The following is a 26,117-nucleotide window of genomic DNA, read 5'->3' as shown; positions in this document are numbered from 1 at the left end:
GAAGGCAGTGGAAGTGGAGGTTGCCCTAGTGGAGTAGGTACGGATTGACTTGGGGATGGGTTTCCCATGTAGCTGTACCAAAAATGGATACAGTGTGAGATCCATTTGGAAATGGTTTGTTTGGAGATGGGCTTCCCCTCTGCCCCTGGGTCAAAGCTTACAAGAAGCTGGTCAGTTTTTCTGAATGGTTTAGTGCAATCCAGATAGTATTTGAGTTGTCTGTGCATGTCTAGTGAGTGTAGAATTCTTTCCCCCTTGTTTTGAGGGTTGGGAAAGAAGGTGGGAAGGTCACATCAGATACCACCTTGGGCATAAAGGAGGGATTAGTCCTCATGGAGACTCTGTCTGCATGGAAAATTATGAAGGGCTCGACAGCCACAAGAGCTTGAAGTTCTAGACCCTTCTGGCTGAGGTGATAGCTAGTCGGAAGGCAGTCTTCCAGTAGAGGTATTTCAATTCTGTTCAAGCAGCAGGTTAGAGGTAAGGTTAGTTTCTCCAACACATAATTCAGGTCCCAGGTCCCAGGGAGGAGTAGGAGGTCTTCTGGGAGGCCTGATATTAGAAGCCCCTTTAAGGAATTGCCTAATCAAAGGTTGAGAGAAGAGGGGTGGGTCTGAATCATAATGGACAGAGATGGCCGAGGCATGGATTTTAATAGAAGAGAAGGAGAGACCACTATTGAGCAACTCTACTAAGTAATCCAGGATGAGAGGGTTGGGAGGTACTGCCCCATTTTGATTGTTTCCAGAAGCAGAATCTTTTACATTTTCCTGCATAAGATTTTCTTCTCTTCTGGCCTCTGTGATGATGTCCAGGACCTGTTTGCTTAACAGTGACGTCTTGCTAGTTTTTAGTGTATGAGCCATGCTGAAAGTTTTAGAGTCTGTAGGTCTGGGTGCAGTACCTTCCCCCTCTCCTGGGTCAGGAGGTCTGACCTTAGGGGAAGCAGCTTTGGGGGCTGTAAGGTCAGACAGTGTAGTAAGGGGTACCAATGCTGTCTGGGCCAATCTGGAGCGATGAGGATGGACTTTGGTCTCTCCTCTCTTATTGTGATCAGAACCTAGGGAATAAGGGGCAGAGGAGGGTATGAGTACACAAAGAGGGAGCTCCAGGGGAAGTTCAAGGCATCCACCTTCCATGCTCGGAGGTGATACTCCCTGGTAGGAAACTTGTGCAGCTGGTGTTTGAAGTTTGAGACAAGGAGGTCCACCTCTGGGGTCCCCCACTACTGGGTGATTTGCAGAAAGATTTCTCTGTGGAGCTGCCATTCGTGGGGGTCCAGCAAGTTTCTGCTTAGGTGGTCTGCCAGTGTATTGTTGATCCATGGTAAGTGCTGGGCAATCAGGTGTAGCCCCATGGAGGTGGCTGTAAGCCATAGAGTCATGGCTAACCTGCACAGGGGGTAAGATTGGGTGCCCCCCTGCTTGTTGATGTACCACATTACTGTGGTGTTGTCTGTTTTTATAAGGAGGACCCCTGGCCTGAGATGAGGTTGGATGAAAGTTAGAGCATTTTGCACTGCCATCAATTCTTTCTGGCTGATGTGCAAGTGAAGTTTCTGGGCATTCCAAAGGCCTTGGGTACACCTGCCTGCTAGGTGAGTGCCGCAAGCTATGTCTGAGGCATTAGTGGTGATGGTCTAGCCAGAAGGGTGGAGGATGAAGGGAAGACCCTTGTTCATGACACAGGCCACTACCCACCAGAGAAATTCATCTCTTATGCAAGGAATCAGTGGGAGAGTGGTAACTAGGGACTAAGAGTGCTGACACCAATGGTACTTTAAGTACCACTGAAGTTTTCACGTGTGAAGCCTGGTGAGAGGGATGAGAAGGATGCAAGATGCCATGTATCCCAGGGCTTGCAGGACCTTCCTCGCAGTGAGGTGACTTCTGGAAGCCAGCTGGGTGAAGTAGAGAGGCAGGGAGCTATGCTTTTCTGGGGATAGGAAGGCCATTAGGGTTTCTGTGTCTAGCACAGCTCCCAGGAAAGCAAGTTTCCTGGTTGGGTTTTGCTTTGATTTTTTTCTCGTTGATGGTGAACCCTAGGGAAGTTAGGAGTTTTTTGACAAAGAGACGATCCTGGAGCAACTTTTCTTTGCTGTTCACCTGAATGAGGCAGTCATCCAGGTAAGGGTAAATCTGTATATTTCTCTGTTTGCAGAATGGTATAGCCAGGGCCAAGCATTTGGTGAATACTCTGGGAGCAGTAGATAAGCCAAAGGGCAGTGCAGAGAACTGAAAGTGCTGATAGCCTGCTTTGAAGCGCAGGAATTTTCTGCACGATTCTCAGATGGGGATGTGGAGGTAGGCATCTTTTAGGTCTAGTGTCACCAGCCAGGCATTTTGTGTGAGCATAAGCAGGATCTGCTGCAAGGTTAGCATTTTGAATCTGGGGACCACCAAGAAGGTGTTCAGTTTGGATAGGTCCAGTATGGGGTGCCAAGTGCCCTCTCTTCTGGTAACAATAAATAGCCTGGAGTAAAAACCTTTTCTTGTTTGATCCAGAGGGACAAGCTCTACTGCCCCCCTGGGATATTATTGTTTTTACCTGTTTTAATGCCTCTGCCCACTGGTTTGTGGGGAGGTCTGGGTACCATCTTGGAATTGGGAGTTCGCTGAAGGAGAATCTGTATCCCTGAGAAATGATTTTTAATACACATCGGTCCTTTGTTATAGAGACCCAATTGTCCTTGAAGAGGGTGAGCCTTCCTCCTAGTTTTAGATGAGTGAAAGGAGGGCAGAGGGGGGAGGGAGAGTCATTGTGAATGTTTACCATAGATGCTTGGTTTAGAACTCCCTGCCTTAGAGGCAGAAGTGGTCCATTGTTTGCTTCTTTGCTTGCCCTGGGATAGGGGCCTGGATGTCCTGTCTCTGAGGGGATTACTTTGGCCCTGTCTGCTGGGTGCAGGGAAGGCCCTGTGCTTAGAGGGGAAGTTTCTGCTAAATCTGGGTTGTTGAACTTTAAAGAAATCTTTTATTGTTTGCACAAATTTTGCTTTGTCTTCCATCTTTTTAAGCACCTCTTCTGTTTTTTTCCCCAAACAAGCGTTCCTTATCTAGGGGTGCATCAGTAAGTTTAGACTTGACATGATCAGGGAGAGGTTGTTCCTTCAGCCATGCATGTCTTCTAATAACAGATCCTGTCACTGCTGCCCTGCTAGAGGCTTCTAGGGCATCATATCCACATTGTAATGAGTGCTTGGCCACTTGACCAGCAGAGTGAAGTAATTCTGCCAGCTCTTTTGAGTTGGCACAGTCAGAAGAGGTAGCAAACTTCTGCTTTATTTGTTCCAAAATGTGTTGTTGATATTTTAACATATGGAACTGACAATTGAGTGCTCTGATAGCTAAGGTTGCAGAGGTGTATACTTTCATACCTCATCTGTCCAGAGCTCTGGAATCTTTATCAGAAGGAAGAGGATTCTTGACAGAACTAGTCTTAGCTCCTTTGGGTCCCTGTGTAATGACCTCAGGGTTCCTGCACAGGTATCTGTGAGAATCCGGTACTAGGTTTAGCTGGAGCAGGAGGCAGGGCATCAGGGGCTAAAATGGATTAAAGGAAAACATCATCCACCACCACTTCTAGAATAGGAGGGATGACCAGGGGTCTGTGCTGGGGCAGATCCAGAAACTCTCTAAGTCGTTTCTTAGACTGTGGGTAGTCCTGAAATTCCCACTGAAAATGCTCCCTGAGGGAGTGGTGGGTTTCCCCGAAGGAAAGGTCCTCTGGAGGGGAGGCAGAGAGGATAGATTCCTCTGCATCTGAATCCTTATAAACAGTTAAGGGCTGTTGTTCCTCTTCAAAGGCAGAATAATCAGATTCCTCAGACTCTTGGTCTGTCATAATTTCTTTAAGGGCTGTTGTTCCTCTTCAAAGGCAGAATAATCAGATTCCTCAGACTCTTGGTCTGTCATAATTTCTGAAGGAAGCCTTTTTCTTTTTGGGGTAGGGGTTTGTGTATCTCAGATAAGGGTGATGAGATCCTCTGCCATTTTAAGCACTTGAGTTTCGGGTGGGGAGCAGTAGCAAGATGGTGGCTAGAAGCAGATTTATTAGGAGTGGCCTGGCTTCGAGGCCTGAGAGACGCCGTCGTTCTCTGAGAAACGGTAGTCAGAAGAAAAGACGTCATTTTTTGTCTAGAATCGGTAGTGTGAACAGCCTCCTAAGAAGCCGATGCCTGCGTCACGACTCTGGATACAATCTAGGCAGAGACAGCCAAAGGCTGGGAAGAAGAAGTGGATCTCTGTGGCATACCAAACCATGAAAGGGTCTCTGCAGAGGCCTGCATAGAAAGCGAGTCAGGCATCAGAGGCTGCGATAGCACCTCACTGAATTCCGGAGAACTGACTACTTGCTTAGTGGTAGCATCATTGGAAGGCTTAGCATTGTGTGGCCTGTCTCTATCTTTACATTTTTTCAGAATATCGGTGGATTGTTGGCTGACAGATGCCATATCGGAATTCAAAAATGGAATACGAAAATGATTGTCTACAAAAAGAGCTCTACGGCAAATGGTTCCAGCATTAAAGAGGGCACAGAACCGGCAACAAAGGAGGTTGCGGTTTGGGGCTAAACAAGTGATGCAGTAGGAATGAAAGCCTCAGTGTGGGATCTTCTTTCCACAGGCAAGACAATTGTTAACTTTTTCGGACATCGGTTAGAGCAAGAAAAAGGGTCCCCAATGGGGTACTTAGCTTTAGACGTTTTCTGCTGAAATTCGACTTCTGGTAGCAACCGATCGGCACTCGAGCAAACTGCTTCTCCTATGGGTTCCACGGCAAGAAAGACTGATGTAATGACGTTGGCTGCTTTACTTTATGGTACTGACAACCTGACGTCAGGACTACAGGCGACAGCAGCCGGTGCACAAAAACACTGACTATGGTATTCGGGCCGGCCGAGGGCTACCACAGCAGGGATAACCCACAGGTGATGACTACAACAGTGAAACATGAAGAACATATGTGGTTGTTAAATTAGCAAAAGGTTAAGGCTAGGTGGTTACACTTGTTTAATCCTATCATGGGGGGGGGGGGCTGGACTCTTGGAAAGAAGTTATAATATCATTATATATAAAGTGGAAAGATCCTTTGAGCCCAGCATCCTATAGGGACATATCAGTCCTCAGTCATGATAACAAATATTTTATGCACATAACTGCAGGTAGGTTAGTGAAGATTTTTAAGAGAATAATTATGGATGACTAAACTTACTTTGTAATGGGGTATCAAACTGCAGATAATATAATTAAAATGTTTTTAATACTGCAAGATGCCCAGGAAATAGGAAGGCAGCTAACCATGATATCCTTGGATGAAGAAATTTGGGGGTTTGCTCATGGTAATGCAGAGGTGGGGATGCCCAGAGATACGGATAAGTTTGCTAGAAGGTTTGCACTCAGAAGGGAAAGCTACAGTAAAGATAAAAACGAGATGTTCAAGTGATTTTGAAATCCACAGGGGCACAGGACAAGGGTCCCCACTCTCCCTGCTTTTGTTTGCAATCCATATAGAGCCATTAGTGGAAGCTATACGAGTTTCAGACATAAAAGGATACAAGGGTGGACCTAGGAATAGGAAGATTGCTTTGCATGCAGGTTATTTATTGCTAACACTTGGTGACTATAAGGCTGATGAGGATAGGCTGTGGCAACTTTTAGGGCAATTTGGGCAGGTCTCAGGTTATAAGGTTAACAGAGATAAAACAAAGGTGATACAGGTCACTGCCAGACTTGGGTAGGCCAGGCGGGAGAAGCATGACTTTTTGGTGGATTATATGAGATACTTAGGGATATGGTCCATGAACAGTGTGAAGGCTAACATGTTATACACATTCAATAGGATTTGTAATAGGGTGAGGCTGCAGTTACAATAATGGAAGGTTCTACAGTTAGATATTGATCAAAGGGTTCACGTATTACAGATGTGTGATCCCAAAGCTTAAATACACTATGAAAAGGCTCTAACCCATCCAGATAATACATTTTTGAAAAAGGTGAAACAACTGTTTAGGTAACTTGTTTGGGCCAGAGGTAAGCCAACAGTGTCCTGGGATAGGATGACAATGGTGAAGCAAACAGGTGGACTAGGACTACCTGACTTGAAGACCAGTTTTGAGACAACAGTGACAATGTGATAAGATTAGTGGAAGATGATTAGGATGCATTCTGGAAAAGAATGTTCTAGGAAAGGAAATGCAGTGAAATAGATTATAGGATGTAATTATGACATTGTTAGAGTCACCTGTGGCTGACTTAAGGTCAAATTGGTTTAAAAGGACCCCAAAAAATTTAAAGAAAAATGGAAAGCAGATGATATGGTGAGGTGGAGAAATAGGATATTATTGATAAGTGGTATGGACAGAGATGTAAGGACTGGAAATAGTTTATGGAGGTGGATAACTAAACAAAAACAAAAATAAAATATTGGCCTCAGTTGGCAGAGGCTCAAAGAATTAAAAGGTAAGAAGCAATTCAACAATACAATCTGTGGGAGCACTTAAAATGGGATTATGAAGAAGTGGTCAGTACATGGAACAGAATGGCACAGGAAGGTAAGGAGGGTGGGGGGATGCCAATGTTGGTCCAGGAAACAGCGGACAAACTGAAGGAAAATGCTTTAGAGGATTGTTGAAAGAAGTAAAGGACTGGATAAGAAAGGGCACAAGAGACACAGTGAGCAGCAAATGATTGAGGGGGAAATTTTATTAAGAGTATAAGCTGAAGAAATGGAATGGCAAGAAATTATTTTGCTGCCAAGATATGTCAGCAAAGCCAGTAGGTTCAAAATTTTCACATGGAAATGTTTGTATATGTGCTCCTATACACCAACCAGAATAGCAAGAATGTTCCCTTGGACTAGGAGGGAATGTTGCAGATCTAAAGAGGAAACAGGAACATGGATATATACCATAGGAGTGCAGGAAGTTAGGCATTTCTAAAAAGCTGCTAGAAGAATTCTTAAAAATATTGGTAGGACAGGAAGCTGAACTGTCACATAAACACTGATTCCTAGGTTTTAACAATATGATGAGAAAAAAGTATAAAGATATCACAGGTAAGCTATTGACATTGGGCAAGAAAGCTGTTACAAGGAAACGGAATATCACTTTTTTTAATTTCTCCAAATCTTTTGGGTTTCTAATACCATGATGGGAATGGACACCATTCCTAAGTCAAAGTATGATTAAAGTTCATGAAATTAGTATTGCTTCAATCTTTGATGTCAGCCAGAAGGGCTCTTCACAATGTACCCAGCAATGACTCCTTCTGCAATTTGTATGGGGTTATATGGATTGGTAACATATCTAAATACGATTGTACATTCTTTTTATAAGACCCATTGCTCCTACAACTATTAGAACTGTCTGGGTATCTTTCTTTCACATTGCTCTCATTTCTGCCTGCGAATCCTGATATTTTATGACTGTGTCTCTCTGTATGGAAGACACTGTAGTCACTGGGTGTAGCGATTTCAATGATCAATGCTACTTTTGTCTTCTTTTCATGGACCACTATATCTGGTTTTCTCGCATCTGTCTTTTGAACTGTTGGTAATGGATGATTCTATGTGATGTAGACTTCATAATTTCTGTGATGCTTTGTGGCTCATGTTTCCAGTGTTTTACATCTACTTCAGTATTATAATGTTTGCACCATCCCTAGTGCAACAGTCTTGGCACATTATTATGCCTTTCAGTATACAGTCCTTCTGCCATCCATATCACAACCAGCAACAAGGTGTGCAACTGTTTCCAATTCTGTTTTACAAAACCTATATTTGTCTGTTTCTCCCACATGTTCAATGGACTTTGTAAGCCAACATATACGTAAGCTCACTATCTTGGGCCACCAATATTAACCTGATGGAAGAGAGTAGATGAGCCAATGGGGAGAAAGGTGATGGGACTGATGGAGAAGTTGGAAAAGAAAGGCCTGAGGATGGAGAAAGACAAAAGCATGTTCAAGTATGGGGTCTATTTAGTGAGAAAAAGAGAGTGCAGAAAATGATTCTCGACAGTGGAGTTACTGGGGAGAAAAGATAGTAAACTCAATGCTAGATGCATACAAGAGCAGAGAGGAGGGTTATGATATCTAACACTTTGTGGAGTTATTGGGGGTGTGAATAGTTATAGCTAAGTTACGTAGGGTTAGCAAAGTAAGGTATTGTACGGGGAAACAATTAATGGAAAATAACTTGAGTGGAGATGGGAAATGGAAGCAACTGTACCATGAAGAATAGATTATAAGGGAGACAATGTAAAGAATTTTTTATATTGATAGCAAACGTTTAGTAGAGTATAATGTGAAATTATATCTCTTTAGGTTTGTTTCTTAATAATTTTGAGAGTATTTACTGAATAAAGTTGAAATACTGAAAAAAGAAAAGAGTTAGCATCTTCTATGTGGACTCACTCCTATAACATGCAAACGACTGACAAAACATTTTCTTATGCAGCATTTTCATCAGTATCTTAACACCGCACATACTTTTCATTAAGAAAAGAGTCAAGAGTTGTCTCCCTATAAAGCTAGGAACCAAATAAGAACAATTATAAGTTAGATGCTGCTATCCTAAATGATTTGGTTCATTAAGATGTAAATGCATAATATCCTACAGTCCTATGCAAAGCTGGCATGATGAGAGTTTGTGATTCATAAAAATCTCATCCCTTAACTTCACATTTATATATATGTGTGTATATATAATGATATAAAATAATGCAGCAGAAACCACCCATCTGTAAAATAACACATTTTTATTGAACAGAAGAAAAAAGCACTGGCATATATTTTTCTTGTGTACACAGGTGAAGCAAAAAACTGTATAAAGGACAATTTTTTTGTTAGTCCTACAAATTAAAAAAAAGCACATTGTCATAATAATTTGAACACAGGGAAAGGTGCTTTCATCCATTTTCATTCTATCTGGATTCCTAGAAGAAAGCCTTCTCTTTTGCTGCTGTATACTTCTCGTAACTGCTGTTCGATGCACAAATTCTCATTATAGCGATAAGCCATCTTCTCTGACTAACAGGGACACGGCCCTCCTTTTAATTACCATTTCAATGGCATAAACGTTCATTAGCAATAATTCCTGTAGGAAACCTCACTAGCTAATACTGTATTATTTACAGTATTTACAACACTACTCTGAGTTACATCAGTGTTGTTAACATTATGTAACTCAAAGCCATAACTAAATTGTCAGGTGCCTTCCCAACCAAAACTTGAGGACCAAGAAATGTCTTCCCAAACAGAACAAAAAAAAAAAAGAAAAAAAGAAAGATCTTCTGTAACTGTATCAAGCTGCTTGTTTCAAGTTGAAGAAACTGCATCAAGCACCTTGCTACAGTTAGTAAGCTTGTAACTGCAATCACAAATGTCAGCATTGCAATGCACCCCATCAATATTCGCTGATCATGCCGCCTAACAGCTTGCACCCAGGGCAACCTCCCCTTTCACCCCACTCAAGTTATAGCTTTGATGCCATTTCAGTTTTATATTTTGACACATTACAAGCCGAGAACTACCACAGTATATTGTTAACATTCACTGTGGCACACTTCATCATGTTAGTTCATCAAATACATACATACATCACCAAAAACAAATATCAAAATTAACTGATCACAAACGTAAACAAATCTGCTTACATTTGTGATTACAAACAGAACTGCAAACCTAGCCCAAGTAAAACAAAAGCAAACTAGAAGTGACAAGTCAATGGACAACTAACAGGTAACTATATACATATATACTTCTTTTCCATTGATTTCTGTTACAATACCAACTTGATAAAAGTATGTTAACTGCCAAGTGTTACATTTGCTCCTTCTAAAGGAAAATAAATATAATGCAGCTTGGTAAACTGTCACAATGAAATGAAAGTGCATGTCTATGTATTGGAATCAATAACTCACATATCGTAACAATTCTTAAAGCATCCATGGAATTTGGTATGGACCTTCAGATACATATTGTTGGCAACAGTGTCATTCTGTCCTTAAAGGCTTGTATGCAGCTCAGCTTTGAAGTTGACTGAGCCATTTTGCCTTGTCAGCATAGGAATTCTTCATGTTTGGTGGAGGCATCACTGTATGTGTGTGTACGTGCATGTGTGGATGCGTATTTTATACTGTCAGTTTTACTTAAGATATGCTTTTTATACATCATTTAATAAACTTATCAGAGATATGTTCTAGATATACATTGCATTGTCTCCCTGAGCATAATTTATGCATTCAGTGCTTATGAGTACTGAATTTAAAATGAATATTTGGTGTGTAGCCAATACTTTAGTCTTTCTTGACAGTTCTTAGTGAAACTTGCAAGGAATTATTATACATGGATCTTTAGGTACATACTGCACTTATGACTGCTATTCCATCCTTAAAGAAAAAGCAGCTGAGTGAAGAAATTATCTGTTGTTTCCAATGCTTATCATGTCATGTTAACTCAGTATGTACATATGTTCTGTACAAGTATTGCATTCCCCACCCTAAACAATGACATACACCTCTTTCTGAAAATTAACTTAATATAGTCTGCGGCCTAATACAATCTCATAGCCATACTGACCTAATGATAGCTGCTTTCAAGACAAGGTTATATCTCTGAAACAATTTGACATTTTCAAATTCTTTAGGCAGTGTATTTGCAACTGCACTTGTACTATACTTTTATTACTGTAACAGCTGAATCTTGAATTTTGAGTTCTAGCTAACATTTATTGCATACTTTGACTAAACATTTCAAATACTTAAAATGAACACTGGTTTAGATTTCATGAGAGAGCAATTGAAAAGAGTTCCAATTTTGTGTGCTCCGTATTCATTTTCATAAAAAAAAGAAAAAAATGCATGTTTGCAACGAAACAAATATAATGATGCTTTCAGTGGGTGTGTGCTGAAATTGTAACAATAACAAATGTGAAAGGCAAAATATGAGCTGTGTTATGTGTGTGTGTGTGTGTATATATACTATATATATATATATATATATATATATATATATATATATATACATAGATGAGATATAGATATATCTAGGTAAAGATACACACACACACACATATATATATATACATAGATGAGATATAGATATATCTAGATAAAGATACACATATATACATACACATATATATATATATATATATGTGTGTGTGTGTGTGTGTGTGTATGTGTATATACACACACACAGATCAGAACTGCAGAAAGAGGGACAAGTGGCAACCCTATCAACTAGGTGTACTGATAATGTTCATAAAAAGGTATTTTATGCTTTTTTGTGGCATCATCCCAGAGGGGGATGCATATCTGGTACACGCAGATCCCATGGTAAGAGATTCCCACTGACTTTGATTCAGTCCTTACATTGTCAGATTGCATGAGCATTTTGTAGTCCATGAAGGAAATGTGACCAGTGATGGTAACCATAATATACAGCTGAATTTACTTTAACATACGTTTACTATGTGCTCTTGTATTACAAAACATTAAGAAAAGGAAATCAGAAGTACTACAGACACACACGTGGACACACACACACACACACACACACACACACACACACACACACACACACACACACACCAGTCAGATGTGCAGTTAAGCACAGTACTGCATCCCATATATAGTATTCTACATGCTACATACATTTTTATGCATCCATGTTTGGCATTAGTTATGGTCTTCCCTCCATTTTTTTATTTTAATTTTGTTCATTCATTACTTGAAATAGCTCCAGCATCACCTTCTGTGGGTCTGGCTCTGGTCTGGGTCTGTCGAACCTCCGTTGTCTTGGACATGATGCTACTTGCCTATTAGACAAAGACTTTGTGCCTCAACTGCACTGTGATGTCTCCATTCTGTCACACCAATTGTAAACATCAAGATCTCTACCACTGGGATCTCGTGGCCTGAATTCTATTTGTCATCTTTTTAATCAAATCATTTCATATAGTCTTGCAAAATTCCTTGTGACTGGTATGTCATCCCTGTGTTCATATAGGAGCACACCATTTTTCATATATCAGGTGCCAGTATACTGAATCCTGAAGTCAAGTTCCTAGTCATAAAGAGCATTAATGGTGCCAAATCTGCAGTTGCATGTTTAACACGCTGGCAGGAAGTGGGCTTTTATAAAATGCAACAGTTATAATTAGGGCTGATATCTTTGACAAGTTTTCTTAAATGTGTAAAGAAAACTTTTTGCTAATTCTCAATTTTTTTTCTAGCAAGCCATTTCATATTAACATACATTATATATACCAATGTGAGTATCTGAAAGTTGAAGTCATACACATATGTTTCTTCTATGAACTGCACTGTTTGTGCAGTGATCAAAAACCTTTGGTGCCTTCAAGACTTTATAGAGAAAAAGTGCTGAGACCAGCAAAATGTCTACCTTTTTTTCCCAAAAATACAAAATAAAATGATATGTCTCAAAAGCCATGCATATTACAGGAAAACTTAAATGTAGAGACTTTTTCAGAAAATTACTACTTTGCAATAGTGATGCTTTCAGAATTCCAAAATATAATCCTGATTTTATGTCCCATTTTGAATACAGAACAGCCATGTGTTGCTGCCATAAATCAAAATATTTTATCAAGTAAAGTTTTACATCTTAGAAATCTTACTTGCGTAGAACCACAGTATCAGCAAAAAATTGCTTATACAGTTATCAGTTTTCCACTGATATTCTAAAAGGAAACACTGCACTTTTTGGACTTTATTTTGGATATATTTACAGAAACAAAGAAATGTTGCTTATGCTCTTCAATAATACTTGGGAACATTATCTCTCAGGCAAAGCAACTGAATGCTAAATATCTGTGGCAGTTTTATTCATGTTCATGTCATGATGGATGTCGTGTGACACAATGCAGTAACCTGTACAGTAACCTGCAGATATGCAAATATCGCTACTAACCAGTGCAATACACAGATTAAGAAGGACTGTCTGGAATTTCACATTCAAAAGAGAGAACAAAAAAAATGGCAAACTTTAAGCAGTTATTGGCAAATTGATGAATTAGATGCTATAGAAGGAATGTGATACTGGCATGAAAAAGTTATTGGTGAGGTGATTAGAAGGAGGGATAGGATAACAGAATATTCTATTCCACTCAGCTGTCCAGCTTTTAGCGGAATGTTCAGATTTTTCCTCTTATTTTTGGAGTGATCCTCATTAAATCTGTAGTTTTCTGGAAAATCACTGAGCAATGAAGTCACAAAATAATGACATACATTTGAACTTCAGACTTCATCTCCTTCACAAAATACATGCTAACACAAATCATGTTAATCTAGCAACGTTCTAAGTGTATAAAAGCAATATTTAAAATCTGTACCTATTTTTGGGCCTCTGTCTCCCACATTATTTCATGCTTTGTCCATATGCCTTGTGCTAAAGTTGAGTGGTACAGGAACTCAGGAATATTCGAGGCACTCAGAAATATTCTAACAGACTATGCATGTGAACAATGGCTTCATTAAAAAATGCACAAAGTGTAAAATGATCCTGGTTTTCATAGGGCAATGTTATTTTTGCATTGATTAAGTCACTTTAGGATATAGGCAGAGTAAGCAGCTTTGATTAGTTCAGTCTTCTATGACAGAAAGAGCTGAAAAACAAATGTCAGGGATTTCCCACAAGTAACAACTGCAGAGAAACTATTTATGACTGCCTTTCAGGTGAATATTTTAAAGGTTCTTTACTGTTAAATATTGGCAAACATCATTGTTTTCACTGCCAGTGCCACCCCACTAGCAAACAAATGCATTACAACAGTGTCTGGATTTATTATCAAACCAAAGGGTACAAAACATCACACATACAAAGCATTAAGTAAATACTGTAAGAATAATCCAGTCAAGCTAGAGTTGTCACTTTTATCCCTTACACTTCCTGTAATGGAGGCCTATGGGATATATCCAGATGACCCTTAAGGATATCAAGTGTTTCAGCTACATGGCTTCTGAATGCCCATGACATTGTACTTTTTAAGTCTTTATGGATACATTCAGCCCAATAAAGTCAAACTCCACATACAAGGTATAACACAGTGAACACTAAGTTGGCTGAGTTTTTCTTGCAGTTTTTACTGGATGGTAGCCTTTTATTCTTTAGTTTGGATGCTAGTTGGGATATTTTGCAGGCACTTTAATGTTTATGGGCATCAGCCGGGTTTAAAGAAGCCCTGTGTTTGTAAAGTATAGGCAAACAATCGTATAACTTGTATCGAATTTTAACCAGTGTTTTTATATTATGTCTAATTTGTTATAATTAAACTGTAGATATTTTGTTTTATTTGTGAAGATTGTAAAAATATTGTTCTTATAATGTTTTGTAATAATTTGGAGCTTTTCTCCCCGGGCCTCCATTGAAAATGGGCTACCCAGTCATACTTTCCTGGTAATCAAATGCCAATAAATAAATAAATAAAACAATCCTCTTATGCTATATTGAAGATATCTATAAAAAGGCTGAAACACAGCATGTTCACAGCTAGTGGAGTTTGGCTTTAATGATCTCAATGTGCCATAAAGAGTTAAAAAGTAAAAAGTCATGGGTATTTAGAAGCCATGTAGCTAAAGCACTGTATATGTCTTAGGAGCCATTTGCATACATCAAACGGGCATTCTTTACAGAAGGTTAAAGGCATACCACAGAGAGAATCCAAGCTCAGATGATTTTTCCTGCATTTATTATGCACTGATAGTATTTAAAAATGAATCCATTGAGTATACTCATACTGTGTGAATGAGCACCATATGTAACTACTGCCATCACCTGAAATGTCTATGCAGGCATTACAAACTAAACAGTACTATCATCTGACATTAGTCAGCATGATTGGATCACCTATAGCTATATTTGCACTGTCAAGCAGTTAGCCCTGCAACAGCATGCGGTCTGTGATCCGTGTTCTCCTATCATGAGGATACTGCACACCACAGTAGATGCCCAAAGCAATTGGTCTATACAACTCTTCCCCCTATAGGGCACCATGTAGACTCTGTGCTGCCCACAGCTCCATTCACCGGTAAGTTTGAGATGAAAACACTCAGCATGTTTTTCGCAGGTGGGAGGAACCCCAGAGAGACAGAGGGAGAACATTGGTAAAAATCCCATAATTTACCTTATATGAATAATTCAGCACCCTCTCCTTCTGCATTCTTGCCTCGTCTCACCTTTGACTAATGTTAGTCTTGTACTTGTCATCAAAGCCAATCAGGATTCTACAATGTAGCTTATTAAAGATACAGATTTCAAGACCCATTATGAGCCTCAAACATGGCTGCAACCACAGGCAGGTACCCTGGCAATGACATTTGAGCAAAGAAAGTTCCAGTAATGAGTTATAACTGCCAGATGACTCTCCAAGTCATTCCTGTTACTTTCAGCTTTATGAAGATGCCAACCCTTGTAAGGGATGTTTTCGGACAATCAGGAAGACACGGGGGCAGCACTTCCTAACATTACAGAGGGAGTAGAAAAGAAAGATTTTAGGGCAACTTGAAGGGGTCGAGCAAATAGATTTACTGAATTATTTTCCTGAAAGACTAGCCCAGGAAAGTCTGTCAGGGTACAAGAAATGGATATTAAAATATGGACAAGATTAAAAAGGGAAAGGGGAGAGCATACGAAAGGCCACTGTATAGCAGTGGCTACTGAACGTAGTTAACCTCAACATGTCACTTGCCTTCTTCTGATTGTTTTTCATGTTTAATTTAGTCCATGTATGGTAACATGACCAGTTTATAAATACAGCTTGACATTTCTCGGTATAGTTGTAAACTTTCTGGGTTGCAACTGAAAACCTCTAGCATGCCTGTTTTAAATACCACACGGATCATGATACATTAATTTGTAAATGCTGGATGAGACTTCTTTACCTTATTTGTGTGCACTGAGATTTTAACTTGTATAATACAAAAGTACAGGTCTCTTAGGAAAGACATATCATAATCTGAATAAATGCAGCCCTGGAGTTCATATATAAAAGCAGTTATTCTGGCAGTTAACATTGCATGCATTCCAATTCTGTGTATTACAGTTCCCATCAGCATGTACAGTAAAATCCAAACCTTTAACAGGATGTTTAAAAGACTTGTTTGTATATATGTACTTACAAGAAGTACAATCATTACATTTAAATGTGCCCTGCTTACTGTTAGTGACATTAAAATAAATTTTGGTTGTTGCTTATAACATTAAGTTTGTTTTAACGTGGTGCATCGCTTATATCACAGAATGTAGTTTATATGGCTGTGTGAAGCATGCGTTATTTGTTATATAGGTATGACGATCAGGGAATTAAAAGAACGAATAGGTGACCATCTTTCTGATATAAGATGTAAGGTTAGCACTAATGTCTTATTTGCTATCTTGGAAAAAGTCGAGATTAGTCCAAGAGAAAGTCCATGGTCAATTATCTTAGAGCAAAGTGAATTATGGTGGCAAATCCTTTTGAATGCCACAGCACCACCGGGTCTCAATGGCATATAGGTTGCCAACTTTCTTTATGGCTAAGGTCACACCCCTCGCATCACCCGTAGCTCCACCCATTTCCACCCCCTCTCCCATCCATGTCCCTCCCATTTTGTGACATCACAGTGACATCATCTAATGAGAACGCCCTCTTTTTCTATTCCGGATGCCTGCAGAGCCGTATGGTGAATAATCTACTCCTATTGGTGTATTGAGAATAGGGGCACAGTAAACAATGTTATCCTTACTTCATCATTAACACTCAGTACCAGATGGTACAATTTTTCACACACACACACACACACACACACACCAGAATTAGATATTTCTTAATGAAGTTATGAAATTTGTCATTTAAAAGTATAAGTAAGACTCTTGTGTACATTAAATGTAATGGTTGCTGCTGCGGAATCGTATGCTGCATCATTTTATATAATTGTTTGAATTTAATACAGAAAAAGAAAAAAATACATGGGTAGAACAGAGATATTAGGTGTATTTAAACAAAATAAAGGCAAAAGCATGCCAACAATGCAGAAACAATGTAAGAAAGTTAAAGTCTTATGTAATTTACATGCATGGCATGGTAATAATACTGAAAAGTGCTAGTGGATATAATGCACATTATGATCAAGACGATTTTGTCTAACGTTTAGTTTGTTGCACTTTCTTCACTTTGTGATTTATGTTTAACAGAAATTATCGCTAGAGTCATAATACTACATGCATTGTATACAGTATCAACAGCAGAAAATAGTACAAAAGGACACCAAAAGGGCGAAGGAGAGTGGATACTCAAGAATGTAATTTTACCTAGGAGAGCGTCAGGGTCCTAATAATGACTCTAGAAAGAATTGCTTCATTTCCGCTTTGAATTGTTAATAGGTTTATAGTTTAGCCAAATATTCCTTGTGAGACTTGAAACCCTGCACCTTGTGCTTGTAAGGCAAACACCTTGACCATTAGGCCACCCTCCCAACCCCCTTCGTTATCCACGATTCTGATTAGAAGAAGAATGGAGTTCCAAATCCTGGTGTTTTATGATTTTGTTAACTATCAAAAGAGGATGTTTATCAGCAGAGCTGAGAGTAAAACTGTATGACAAAATTTAGTGTACATTATTTTTCAGAATAGTGGACTAGTGTTGTAAAACTAGTAGTTGTGTGAGAGTCAGAGTGCGATAGGTCTAGCCAGTCAAAGTGTCTTAAGGCACTGATGAGAGGTGTTACGGTGTACGGTTTGTTCAATGGTTAGAGAAAATGTATACACTTCTTCTGTGTCACATTTTTTTAACCAGGTGAAACCTTTTGAACTCAGTTTTTCTGATGACACAAGTGTGGCCAACTCCCAGTTTGAGCATTGTAAGGCAATCATACAACTGAAAAAAGAATATTTTGTTTTCAGTGCTGGTTTTAGCTGATTTCATAAGGCTTGTTATCCTCTATAAAGGTGCAGTTGAAGCAAAACAGCATTTTGTTTAACAGCAACAGCAGCAGTTTGGAAAATCCTTTCCATTTCATAGCTGTCATCAATAAGCTAGCAGTGGCACTGCAAGGTAAAACGGGCTTCATCGCTGTTGTACATTTACAACGTCGTTGCATGCAGAAAGCTCTGTACTCAATAAGCCACTAATAAATATTTTTAATTTAATCCTTATAATTAAAATAATCTGTGCAAGCTTCAGACTTACCACAGTCATACCTCTTACTAAGTTTCTTAACATCCTTAAATGCAACAGATTGCAGAGCAGTGACTAGTGTTTGCCCATCTGCCCAGACTTACACATATTTTAAGCAGATTATTGAATATATACAAAAATATGGCATACTAATAGCCTTGTCAACAAGACCAAATGAATCTGATTGCAAGTAAACAGCAAAAGTAAACTTAAAATTGTAGACATTGTAGCATTTCATAAAGAGACTTTAGAATTAGACTGACAAACTCGGAAATTGAATGTTAGCAAAAATGTGCTTGTTTTCATTTCTGCATTAAATAAACTGTACTTGAGAGACTCTCTATAGTGAGCTTCTCTTGCCAAAAATGTATTTCATGTCCTGGCTTGTCTACACATACTGCTTTATTATTGGCATTACCAGCATTAATCTGTCCTGCAAACTAACACATTGCTCAAAAACACTTTTAAATGGTGTATTTTCCTCTTCAAAATTTTCTTTAACGATTTCAAGCAGTCGTCCCAGATGTCTCCTGTATAGGCTAAGCACAGTTGAAACTTGTGGCACCTCTCTAATTACAAGGAGTAGGGTAACTGGCCCTATTTTCTTCTACCTACAAATCAAATGCGCTACCAATTGAGCACTGAGACTGACTGGACTCGAAACAATTGGCACCACGTATTATTTAATGTTAATGTAATGTAAAATAATAAATCGAACGCTGCTCCAAGTCCACTAACGGTGTTTTATTCAATCCCGTAAACTCTAACTATTAGAAACAAAAGTGTTTACCACAGATTGAATAAAACACTGTTTGTGAACTTGGAGCAGCATATGTCAACACAAAACATCAGCATACCCCCCCCAGCAACTCTCACCTGGAAGCAGCAAAAATACTTGGGCAATTCAGATGGCATATGTAAACTCTCCATGATGAAAGCTGCACTGTCCTTTATTTTAAAATTGTGCGGGTAGCAGGAACACACTCACACATAGACGTACTGGACCATACCATGGTTTTGCAGCTGTAAAAGTGGGTAGCTCTCCTCCCCCCTCGCTCTATGGTTTCGGAGCCTATGTAACAGTGGCACAAAACCCGGACTTCATGTGTCCGATTTTGAATGAAATTTCTAACTGGACATTTTGTCAGAAAAGCGGACAGCTGGCAACCCTAAGCATAACAATCATGAGCCTCTTGAAAATGAAAGCACATGAGAAGTGAATATTTGGATCTACTTCTATCTAGGATAAGTTTTTACCGTCATTAATATCCATAGCTATCTTAATTATTCTTTATTTTTTATCTAGATGCAAATTATTAGTTTGCTGTATTCTGGATTTTACAAATTGCAATAACGTAATCATTTATATTATTAATTTAAATAATGTACAAAAATCAGCTGAATTAGTTCACTGATTAAGTAGTTATAACCCGATGCAGTACTTACAGGCTCCAGTTACCTGAATTTCTATAATTTTTAATATATTTCTAATACATTGGTTCATAGTACATCTTACTGGGTACAATGTTTCTTTAAGATTTTAAATTTGAACACGTGATATGTGATAGTATAAAAATGGTCATATGACTGACTGAGCTCATCTGTTCAAGTCTTTTAATATTAGCCGGAAGCGCTTATCTCTTTTATCATTGTGGATTGTGCCAATAAACAGTTTTATCCTTGCTGGCTCGCAGCCTAGTTGATTTGTTTTATTTTTTGGTTGTTTTTCTGTCTAACCTGTGAGAGTAAGAAAATAGGCAGGTGTTAAGGGATGAAAGAGTGAATAAGACTGAAAAAAGTGAGAAAGAGCTTCTTAAAATGGTAGTTGCACAATACTACAATAGCGCAATCGGTACTTACGTATTATCGCAACCAGATTTTCGTGGTTGCGAAATTGGCATGCTGGCATGAAAACAACTGCGGGAAACACCATAAGGTGTTAGTTTGACATCCTTACTGATTAGAAATCAGTTTGCCTTACTTTCAGGAAGAGTCACAGTTGTGCAAGCCTTCTTCCTGTTTGCTGTGCAGTACACACGCATGCTTCAATTGTCATGGCTGCTGTCATGAGAATGATTCAAACTGTTGACAGGTCTGCTTAGAGACCTACTCATAATCGTGTAGATCACTCTTCTGCATCACAAAAATGTAAACCAGACAAAGCAGTGTAATGTTACATTTCTTACATGACAGTATTACTTGCAATTGTTGTTATGGGGATTTAATTTTCATAGTTTGAATCTTTTTCTAACTCCTGCCATACTTCTCCAAGTAACCCGCAAAGCACAACCACTACCGGTCTTCCCCTGGGAAGTCACATTGGTTAACACTGCATGCTTGAGTTAATCAGGAATAGGTATGGGAAGACGGAACTGACTAAAAACAGAGAAGCTGCTCTTCCGTATATCTCCTTTGCTTAATTTTCAGGCGATGATAATAAGACCGCAATCAACAGGACATTAGCAGCCATTCTTAATCAGGCGTGCATCTGCAAAGCAATGCACGCAAGACAGGGAGATGGTTTCTTAAATTGTTCCTGTTCCTAACAGTCATGTATAGGTTTTAGCCACTTCTGAGGAATTACAGTAACAGTGGTAAGTGTTTCCTGCACTCGGATCTGTGGAGGTATGCGCATTTCGCGACCGTGAAAATCTGGTTGCGATAATACGCAAGTACTGCGCAATCATACAGCAGAATCTATGTGGTAAATAAACTGAAGGAGAAAAGACTGGTAGAGATGAGACGAATTACCTCACACAGTATCAGCACTCATGTCTACGCTTACACACCTATACTGCCTCCAGCATATGTAACATAGTATGTATTCTGACTCATTGACTGAGGAGGGTGAGGGTTGGCATAATGGTTAAGGTGTTTATTTCACAGACACATGGTATAGGGTTTGATTCTCACTTTCGAAGGGAAATTGGCTTGGCTTACATTAGCTAATAAGAACAGCTTGCCTAGGACTTACCTATGAACTCTGTCTGCTGGGACCATGCCTATTACCTACTGACTCCACTAAGTCAATATGAGATATGATTCACATTTTGTTTATATACTAGAGATTATATTCCCTGCAGATTTGTACTGTAACAGTACAACTTCATCACTAGAATTAAGTTATCCACTTCATAAAGTCTCACCTAGAATGGCAAGCTATATTCTGGTGGGAGGGAAGGAGTTGGCAAAAACAGCTACTAAATCAGAACTGATCAGAGACTAGACCACATGACTAACCTTTGTAGGGAAATTATCAGTGTGTAGAGTACATGACTGATGTCTGCAACAAAAATTATTAGAAGATAAGTTACATGATTGATGTCTGTAAGGGAAACTATCAGAAAACACATTATGCAACGGATATCTGAAATGGAAATTATTAGGATGTTGGTCACATGACTAGTGTCTGTGAGGAAAAGGTTTAGTGTGCATGTCACATGATTAATGTCTTTAGATTAAATAGTCAGAGTGCAGGTGATACAACTTCTGTCTGGACGGAACTTGTCAACGTGCACCTGACATGACTGATGTTCTTTCTTCTTATTATTCTTTTGTTCTTTTTTTATTTTTCGCTGTTCATATCTGTCCTGCATTTAACTGCACTATGTATGAAAAAACGTAAAATCTTGTCAGAGTCAAGTACTCATAGCAGAACTACATACATTAAACTGTAAATGTATTAGGAACAGTTACATATAAACACATAGCCATAAACATGAATGATTTTTACTGTGTAATTAAGTAAATAAACATGATCACATAATCAGCAAGTACATACATAGCTCCACTGCATCAGTCACAAAATAGTCTGCACTGCATAATCTGAACCTAACCCCCTGGTCACATACAACAGAGCCTGCAGTTCATTACTAAATTACTCCTTAATAGGTTCATAGGTTCATACTAGGCTATCTTCCCTAGGGCATTTATAAGCCTAGCCAGAGTGTGTTTGGCTTTTGCCACCCATTTTAAATGAATTTTGCTATGCCCTTTTTCGAGGTTAGTATACTGTGCCTCTGTCTAACAGTGACACAGAAGTGATACCCGGTGTAAACCTACGATCTCCCATCCACTCATCCCATCCACTTAATAGGTAGTAGCGTTCTGTATTCTCTGACTGCAGTTAGGTGATGAACTGTTCCATGGTCTAAAATGCTACCCACCTACTTTTCTGACTGCCCTAATTTTGAGATAAGAATTAATTGTCTAGTACTCAAGCAATGTTCTCACCCTTTGAGCACCATGTTTCACTGTTTACTTCCCATGATGTATTGGTTCCTTTGCCTGCTGTCATCACAATCACATGTTCCGTTGTCACAGTTCAGATATTCAGTGATGTCATAGCTGATTATGTCTAAAGATGCACATGTTCTGCCATCTATGGACATTGGCAGCATGTCAAAGGACTCAGTGTTCCATGCCCATTTTGTATTAGTAGTGCAGACAGGATATCAGAAATATTCAAAAAATAATAAATATTTTACTACACAGGACATGTAGTATCTACAATTCATAGCTCATAGGTTCATAGGTAAGTACTAGACTAAGCTGCCCTTGTGAGCCATTTTAAGCCTAACCAGTTTCCAACAAAGGTAAGAATAACACCCTGTAACTTGTGTCTGTGTGGTAAAACACCTTAACCATTACGTCAGTCCCCAGTCTAATTAATAGGCTAGCTTTCTTAAGAGGTCTTTCTAAGCCTAGCTCTTTCTGTTTACACTGACAGGCACCAATGCACAAACATAGGGAGATTCAACTTTGTATTCCTTGGATGCACACACCACCTGTGGTACTGCAACGAAATGCACTGCTGCCAATGTGTTCTGTCTGTTTGTCTGTACGGTACTGAAAGTTAGTGCAGAACGATGAAGGAAAGGCGGTACACCAACTACTTATGGGGTAAGGGTGCTGCATGTCTCCGATTAAAGCCTACTGCTTCAGACAGCTAAGTGTGATAAAGGAGTTTCTCTAGGCACCAGGGATTACTGTTACAGTAGTGCAACCAATGACAGGACCCTGGACAAGCAAGTGGACCTCATGAATACGGATGTAATGCCAAGGGTGCAACAGGAATGGCTGGACACAGGAAACAACCATTTATTCTGGCAGTGTGATCAAGAAAAATAACTACTAAATACTAGTATGTTTTTCATTCTTTATGCGGGCTTCATAATTATGGTAGCTGAACACAGTGGAGACATGATAAAATCTAGAAAGTGTGACACGATGTAAAGATGACGATTAACCTCCCATCAAAAATACCACAGAAATGTTGGAGAGATAATAAATTTGAGATTTTGTCCTGAAATTTGCCAACAAACATATCAACAGAAAGCTTATATGAAGTGGCTAGAAGGGAGTTCACTGTGTACATCACAAAACCGAAAAAAAGTCAGAAAATGTTATTTCCTTCGGCTAGAGCACACTCCACACACACTCATAGAAGGAAACAGTCATTTTATGGTCTGATGTCCAGACTGGAAAGCAAAACTATTAAACTCTGTTAACAAAAACGGAAAGGAAAGCATGGAATTTCCTTCTTACAGGTTATATGTACCCAAACAAATGTCACTAGTTTGAATTCTTACAGAATAACAAAATTAATCTGAAGTAGAAGTCAAACTCCACAATGTCCACATCCACATGAGCGACAAAGCCCCTATATGGTGGGGACTTTTCTCCCTTTGTGTCACCTAACTTAATAAATCAAGTATTTCATCATGCTGCAGAATGGGGAATATGCTCTTAAAAGAAAGAAAGAAAATGTCCACTCTTAAGCATAGAAGGTTTGGGCCTAGTAAAAATATTAAGAAAAACGTCACTGTTCACTTAGGATTTCCAAGCCATACTTTATGTTCACAAAAGCATCCTCATTGACTAGCCTTGAGGATGCCTGATGGGTATAGAACATTCTGACCCCTGCATGAACACATTCCATATCTAGATCTTTAACAAGGCTTTATAATAGTTTATCACACTCAGAAAGAATAGCGAAAACATATGACAATCATGCACAATTGTGCAGAAAATAACCCATCATTAGGCAGAACAAAATATTATTCCCATCTCTGGTCTGTAACCTGGTACAGTCATAGAGAACTAACTTTAGTATATACACATACACATATACACACACACACACATACATATATATATATATATATATATATATATGGGTCTACTTTGTTTCATTGAAAGCTCATTTCATGGAATTTGAATTCACCCTGACCAAATCGCTGAAAGCTCAAATTACTGAAAACTCTTTTCACTGAAATGAAGTACTGGCACTGTGTAGAGTGTCTGAGCTGGGGCTATTTTTTAAAGTCTTAAGGACATTAAATGCAGTCACTGACTTAAGCAAGCTAATCAACTTACTTGAATTGACAAGATTTATGAAAACATTTTTCAACTCTTATTTCACATTACAGATGGTTCCTTACTGTAATTGAATCTGGAAATTTTCCATTAGGGTCTGTGTTCTACTCTGGTTACCAGATAGAGAGAAATATAGATAGATAGATAGATAGATAGATAGATAGATAGATAGATAGACCTGATGAAGATCAGGAGGATAAGTCCACCGTGGCTATATCAGATATGTTGAAGGGACAGTATTATTAAAATAATAACAAAAACAAGTATGGCTTTCTGTTCTTTGTACGTGATAGTGAGAAACTGGAGCACATACATGTATTCCTTGTTGTACAGACTGGCTGTGCTGGATTATCTACTTCTGGTGTTCTGCAAGTTTGGAAAAATGAAATAAGGATTTTTTTTTCATTATAGGTATGAAAACTGGTGGATTGGCTACCTTGCAGTGTTTCAGATTTTTGTTTGCAGGACCGTTTGATCTTGGACAATTTGACCCCGATGCAATTGAATATGCTTTCATATTAAAATTCACATTTATTGTCTATGGGAATATTTATTGGACAGTTTGACCCCCAATTAAATTAATAAAAGCATTTTACTACTTAATATATTTATTAGAAATTTTACATAAGAATATATTATTTAACATTTTAATATGTTAACGTTTATTTAACAATTTAAATATAATTAATTTAATTAACAATGGTTTTTAGCATGTTAATAATAAAATCAATCAGGAATTTTAAATAGGAAGTTAACATATTTAACATTTTAAAGATTACAATCATAAGAAATTAATATTAATAATATCATTATTTTATGTAGATCAAATGCAAATGTTTTAAACAGTTTATATATATATATATATATATATATATATATATATATATATATATATATATATATATATATATATATATACATACATAGGTCTACTTTGTTTTATTGAAAGCTCATTTCACTGAATTTGAATTCACCCTGACCAAATCGTTGAAAGCTCAAATTACTGGTTCATAGGTTCATAGGTTGGTACTAGGCTATCAGCCCTAAGGCCTATACAAGCCTAGCCATAACAATTCCCTGGCTATTTCTTCCCACATTATTTACTTTCCTGGACCCCTGTTTACTGAAAACTCATTTCACCAAATCTCATTTCACTGAAGTGAAGTATTGGCACTGTGTAGAGTACTGTAAGGCAAGTAAAAGATACATGTCCTTTTCCACACTGTAGTGTGGATCCTGGAGTTAGTATACATAGTTAGGGGCGTGTAGCCCCCCCCCCCCCCCCAAGTTTGATTTTATATTTCACCAAAAACTTCAAAACAATACATTTTAAACCATAGACATGCATACTTACAACACCAATGACTAACTCTTTACAGAAGACAATAGAAACCCCCCACATCTGCCCTAACTATATATACCAACTCCAGGACTCCCACTTAGACTGAAATATTCACTACAGGATTTATAAGCAAAGTAATGCTGCATAGGATATGAGGTAAGGTATTACAAATATTTGGTCAGGTATACTGAAATTTGTTAACATCTCAACCTCACAGCACA

General features: G+C 38.6%; 1 protein-coding gene across 1 annotated transcript in view; it reads right to left on the bottom strand.

Annotated features, from left to right (window-relative positions):
* Nucleotides 1-26,117, bottom strand: part of MCF2 (MCF.2 cell line derived transforming sequence) — a 1,891,050-nt gene that overhangs the window by 1,464,974 nt on the left and 399,959 nt on the right. The window lies entirely within an intron of this gene.

Source organism: Protopterus annectens, chromosome 15.part0 (assembly GCF_019279795.1).
Source record: "Protopterus annectens isolate FY-2018-M chromosome 15.part0, PAN1.0, whole genome shotgun sequence".
NCBI classification, from domain to species: domain Eukaryota; kingdom Metazoa; phylum Chordata; order Ceratodontiformes; family Protopteridae; genus Protopterus; species Protopterus annectens.
This window is presented reverse-complemented; position numbering and strand designations above follow the sequence as displayed.